Genomic DNA, 6907 nt, shown 5'->3' with positions numbered 1-6907 from the left:
ATTAGGCCTCCTGATGCTAGTAGTCAGTTATGTATCCTTGTTGCTGGATAAGTCTCACACACGTCTCCTCAGCAATCCTAACTCACACTTCGTTGATGAATCTCTGAAGGTCCTCTAGGTTTGATGGTCTGGCATGGTGCTTGGTCTTTGGTTCACCTCACAGATTTTTAATGGGATTCAGGTCAGGGCTTTGTGCAGGCTGGTGAGTTAGATTCTTTTTGGTTTTCTGGAGGCACTTCTTCCATCGACGTATGTATGGGCCGTTGGTGTGTTGGACGACAAAGTGATGACCCAGACCCAGTTTTTGATTGTCTGATTGACATTTTCTTTCAATTCTTCACGTCTTTCTTTCTTTATGATTCCTTCCACCCACTGGACTCCTCCCACCGTGTTTCACTGTGCTGACAGTGTTGTTTGGAGTGTACATCTCTCCCTTCTTTCTCCAAACATAAGCAGCATCTCTGTAGCCAAAGAATTCTAGTTTTTTTTCATCTGACCAAAGGTCAGTTTGTATAATCTTTCTCCAGGTTGTCTTTAGCATACTTCAGTCTGGCTTGAAGGTGTCTCATCTGCAGAAGTGGAATTCTTCTTGGTCTGCAAACTCGCGGTCCATAGCTGTGCAAGGGTCTAGTGATCATCTTCTTTGAGACTACCTCACTTGGCTACGTCATTCAATAGTGTCTTGGCAGTTGTTCTGGGTCTTTAGACACATCTCTTACTAATTTTCTTTCCAAAGTCTTTGAAATCTTTCACTTCCTAAGTCTGCCAGGTTTGATCTGTACTATTTTGTACTTTGTAATTTGTTGATACTTCTCAAGAAACTCTGTGATAACCTTCTATATCCATCTCCTGCTTTGTGACCACCAACAATTCTTTTTCTCAAGTCTAAACTGATTTCTTTTGGTTTTGCCATATTGCTTTCTGGCATGACAGCTCAGACCCTTGCTGACGTTTTTATACTGTGTGTAAATTTGAAAATAACCCTCAGTTTGAACAGCTTTTACCAACTTTGAGCAATATGAAGTGATGCACATCACTGGACAGCTGCGGGTTGTGCTATGGCTCAAATAAAAAGGTGAGTTTTTCAGGGGAGTCATTAGTCGTTAGTCATTTTTTTGGTGTATTTTCTGAAATAACTGTTAATGTGTGCAAATAGAGATCGTTTATGGTTCTAAAGAAAACTGGTATGTTTAGAAATGCTATGTTTCCCTCTGTTAAAAAAGCACTTGGGGAAATTTTGACAAAAACTAAAGTAAACTGGATGTAATAACTTTGTTCAAAGGCTCTGCCTGTCATTCTACTTTTAGGAATCATGAATAAGTCTTAGACCTGAGTGCATGAGAGCATACAGGACATGCAGTGTGTTTTCATCATGGAGCATAACACAATACCAGTTTGTCAGCTGCCACTTACTGCAAGGATAGACATTTGTGGCAAATGCATGAACTGATGCAGCAATAATAATGTCTACCACCAAAGGATAACATTCCTATTTTAACTCTTTTGCACGTGGATTTCTATTAGAGTTGTTGTCAATTGTTATGTTGTTACAATAAGAGGATTGAGACCATAGTTGCTGGGCTCTTCATGCTTTGCACTTTGTTTATCTTTTTTCCCCGCTTTTTACTTTTGCTTTCGCTTGCTAGTTACGTTTAAGCACTAAAAACTATATATGCCATCAAAAGCATAAAACAATTATTGAGAATGATTCCATTGATCAATAATAATCACTTACAAAATCTCTAATGAATTTAATGTGAGTTTTAGGAGGTAGTTGTTATTCTTGGGAGTAGGATCAGGTAGGGAGTAGTATAACATATCATTATATGTTATTTTATTACTTCACTAATTAAATGTGTAGTATGAAGATTATAGTGCCCCCTACTGGAATATTGGCAGCTGAAGTATTACACAAACAGCAGTAGCATGGTGTTATACATCTATTAATATGTAATATTAATATAGGACAATCTTTGTATAGTTATATGAAGATACTGTTGCTCGCTTTTCTCAAACCAGAATAAACAAATGTTATTATTGGCGTACTGGTTACCATTTGCATCTCTGTCCTATTCGCCACAAAATACAACAGTTGGATATTTCTTTACCTGTAGTGCTGCACAGGTGAAGAGAGACAAAGAAAAAAAAATCCCCATATGTTTTTCCCCTGAGCCAAAACTTAACTGATCTTGTGTGCCTAACAGTAAACAACTGTTTTGCCTTAAGGAGTGCATGCATCTCTTCTTTATTTGCGCTTTCATGAAGTAACCTCATCATGTGTTTGACATCTTAACAAAAGCAAATAAGCAAATAAAGATAGTAGCTTGCTATTGTCTTCATCGTCACACCAGTTTTGCTTTGAGTTTATCGGCTTAACTGTCAATACCCCCCCCTCACAAAGCCCCGAAATATACTCTTTTTTTTTTTTAAATAACAATTAAAAAAAAATTCATCACAGGAGTCACAATAACCAGGTCTTCAATTTAGGTAAACACAACCGCAGAAGAAAAACATGACACACTGAACTGGATTATTAGCGAAAAACTAAGTCAAAAGTCCAGAACTCGTGTGTACAAAAAACTAAGCACACCTTTACTGCTTCCATAATAATTAAGAGGGTAAGTAATAGCTGGGGGCTGATTATAAAATGAACTTGATCATCAGCATTTATGAGCACCTGTATAAAAAAAACAGGTTTTGGCAGTTTGCTGGTCTGCAGCATTCAAGTGTGTGTTAACACAGTGCCAAGCAAGAAAGACATCAGCAATCATCTTAAAGAAGCAAGTCTTGCTCCTCATCAGATGTCAGAAACTGCAAAAAGCCCAAGAGCCACATATCAGGCTCTCCAGCCCTCAGTGAGCATGTTAAATGTTAAACGTCATGACAGTACAATTAGAAAACTGAACAAGTGTGCCTTATTTGGAAAGGCTGCCATGGGAAAGCCTATGGATGACGGCAAGGGTTAGGTTTGTAAAGTTGCATCTGAACAAACCATACGACAAACCATGGAACAAAATCCTCAATACGACAGCAGGACACTAACAGCAGCAAATCTACAACAGAATGGGTGAAAATGAAACGAGTCAAGGTGTTGCAATAGCCCAGAGCCCACATTAATTTAAATGGTGTGGCAGGAACTTAAGAACTTAATCAAATGACCACAAACACCAAGAGTAGGCCAACATTCCTCCATAATGATGTGAGAGGCTGATAAAGAACACTGATACTAATACATAAAAAGATGACTTCATTATTTTTGCCATAAGTGATTGTACGATCTCATGGGGTGGGGTCTGATTGGATGTACTCCATTTTTTTATTTTCAGTTTTGCACCCTGCTCTTTTTTTTAATATTGGCTTAGAGATCATCCAAGATGCCACAAAGAAAGTGTTTGGTTAGCAAAACTGATGTAATGGAATTAAAAGTTGTTAAAAGGTTTCTACAGGTCAGATCTTCATCACTGCTTTCTGTTGCCTTCATGGAGCTTTCCCAAAGTACTGAGTACTCACTGTCGCTATGTACACACACACACACACACACACACACACACACACACACACACACACACACACACATATATATATATATATATATATATATATATATATATATATATATATATATTTCACATATGTACTTTCACATTTTCACATTTCACATGTGAACATGATTACATGATTACAAAGCATATATTTTAATTACTTAAAAAACAAACAAAACAAAACAAAAAAGACAAGAATTGGGTGCAAGTTTAACTTTATGTAATCTCTAATCTACACAGGGTCATACAGGGTCAAATATATGCATACATCCCCACTAATGTTTGGTTAAATGTTGCTTTGCAAGTTGCATCTCACCTATTCACTCTTGGTAGCCATCAACAAGCTTCTGGCATAGTTCTGGCTTAACATTTTGGCCACTCTTCTTGGCAGAAGTGGCACAGTTAGTTTGAACTGGTTGGTTTCATGGCATGGACCCAGCTTTTACACATAGTCCACAAAATTTCAATGCAGTTCAGGTGAGGGCTTTGGAAAGGCCTTTCCAGAACAGTTTTGAAGTATGTTTTGATCATTGTCCTGTTGGAACACCCAGTTTTAACCAGCGTAGCTGTAAATATGAGGTGAAGTTGAGGAATTGGGATGTAATCCTCCTTTTTTATTATTCCATCTACTTTGTGGAATATACCACCACTAGTACCACTTCGAGCAAAAAAAAAAAAACAACACTCAGAGCATGATGCTACCACCACCATGCTTGACAATTGATATAGTGATCTTAGCTTTGAAAGCCTCACCTTTACTCCTCCAAACACATATGTCTGTGAAGGTTCTCAGTCATCCAGGTCATCGTAGTCAAAGGAGTTTGCAAAGAAAAGCGTCTGGACTTCTTTAAGTTGCTTGAAGACGTTTCACCTCTCATCCGAGAAGCTTCTTCAGAACTGAAGAAGCTTGAAGACGTTTCACCTGGACTTTCTGATTTTTCCGAGTTTTGGCCAGAAAAATGAGTGCTGGCAAGCAAATCCTTTTTATACTGGCAAAGAGAAGCTACCAGCCTTCTCAAGTTAGAAGACGTTGCAGTCCTTTAGCACCTCATAGTTGCAAGAGTGTTTATATAATTTTGAGCCTTTATGGATACTTTTAATCCTGTAGGATTAGAGAAAATCCAAAACACTTGTGTACCTAATTCTAATTCAGTTTTTTAAAACTCACTAAAGATGTATGCTGACAATCATTCCACATTGGAAAAAGAACAGTTCAAAGAGATCATATGACTTTTATACTCATAATGAGTGTATTTAAACCTCTGACCACAACTGTATTTTAAAGCATCTCCATATTTGCAGGCCCTGTAAATGGGTAATCTTTCATATTATGAAATATACAATAAGTCAGCTAACTCTGAAGGAATCAGGTGAGAGAAATGTCCTAATTTTACCTACCGGTTCAGTTTTGTTATTATTCTAGTCTCCCTGGTGGTTCCCTGTCCCATCTACATGCTCGCCTACATGTTTGTTATCATCTTGTATTTAGTATTTTTCATTTGGTTACTTCCTGTTTTACCTTGCTGGGGGTTTTCCTCACACGTTTTGTCTATTTTTTACTGATCGTCTTCACGTCTGTAGGATTATGTTTACATGTACCTCATTCTTTAACTCTGTCTCACCATCTGTCCTTCATCTGTCTATCCTGTCCTCACCTGTCTTTGTCAGACTTTCTGTTGCATTTTTTCCATTTTTTCTGTGTTTCCCTCTTTCATGTAATGCTCATATCAGCTTCGCACTCCTGTTATTTCCTGGTTTGCTCTCAAGTTAGATTCCTGCTCTGACAATTGATTTGTTTTTTTGTTTATTTCTGCTGTGTTTGTCCTGCGTTTCTGTCCTGGCTTTGTGTGCTATAACAGGACTGAAATGACTTTAAAATATGGAGCAATTTGAAAAAATGATGGAACTATATGGGAAATAATAATAAAAAATACTAAGTTTCACGTAAATGTGCTAGAAAATTCCTCATTAAGCATGTACTGCTTATAGTATTAGTGTATGTTAGTAACCTATGAAAGCACTAGGTGCTGCTTGGTGGAGCAGTGATTGGGGTGTTCATGGTGAACCAGGGTGAGGTTGAAAACAGAAAAAGGTGTATTGCAAATACAACAACCATAAACAATTGCACTAAATATGTATTATATAGGAAATCTGTATAAAGAATACTACTAACCATGCATTTATCTACTCCAACACATATATGTTTAACTCAGCAGCTCATGTTTGCCCATCTACATATGTGCTGTAGGTTTTGATTGAATGCATTTATACAATAATTCATCTAAAACCCAGGAATAGCAGAAAAACATGCAAATTCACATTGTTATGGCCTGTCTAGTGGTGGCCAGACCACAACAAAAGGGTGATCTATCCTCGTCAGACCCCAAGCAGCCACATCACACAAATGGTAAAGTTTGATAATGATTTATTTACAATAAGTTGATATGTTAGGTTATTTGACACAAAAGAAGGAGCTGGTTATAACTTCAGGGTGGACCCAATGCCAAAACAACAAAAAAGGGGCCTACCTCGACGATTTACCAAACTTACCTACTCAAAAGAATTAAACCAAATGACAGCAACATGCCTACGAAAAACATGATATAATCAAACAGATTGGCAGTCCACCCCTACATACTCCTGTATAAGGCCAACAGCACTGGGCAAGTAACAAAAGATCTCCTGACGCGCTACCATTATATAAGTCGTTTCCAGCTGCTTAGCCAGTCCGTATGGTCAGTCCTTTGCATCCACCAATCACGGAGAGCCACATTCACACTGAGATTTGCATATTTAGACAACATTACGACAGCAGTCGTAACAACATTATATGAGAAACTGATGACACTTGTCACAGTTTTTAACATGAGAAGCAGATGCTGCTGATGATCACAGCTAGTTATTTTTTGTAGTTTATTTGAGCAATAAGTAAAACATCTCATCCCCAAATGCATTTAACCATCCAACATGTTTAACATTTTTGCTTTTTTACTTTTTTACTCTGCAGTTAGACAGCATCTGACTCAACTCCCTGGGTTTTACGAGATTCATTCACATGCTTGTTGACTTAAGTCAAGTGCTCCTGCTAAGTTGGGCAGCTCCTTTTGTTTTCCCTTTCGCTCTGTGGGATAACTATTTTCATATCTCTGAGAGAGTGGCACATCTCCTTGCAGCACATTAAACCACAGTGGATACTTAAACACAACAACAGAACAAAGGGAGTTAGGAAAAAATGCCTGACACGGTGTTCATTTTTTAGTTTACATAACTAATGGTTAACCCCAAAGGAAGGTAAAAGAAGCCAACTGAAATGCATTAAGGTAGATGCTTTCTTGATCATGAGCCAACAAAATCAGGGCATCAGG

The sequence above is a fragment of the Oreochromis aureus genome, linkage group 10 (assembly GCF_013358895.1).
Source record: "Oreochromis aureus strain Israel breed Guangdong linkage group 10, ZZ_aureus, whole genome shotgun sequence".
Lineage (NCBI taxonomy): Eukaryota > Metazoa > Chordata > Actinopteri > Cichliformes > Cichlidae > Oreochromis > Oreochromis aureus.
This window is presented reverse-complemented; position numbering follows the sequence as displayed.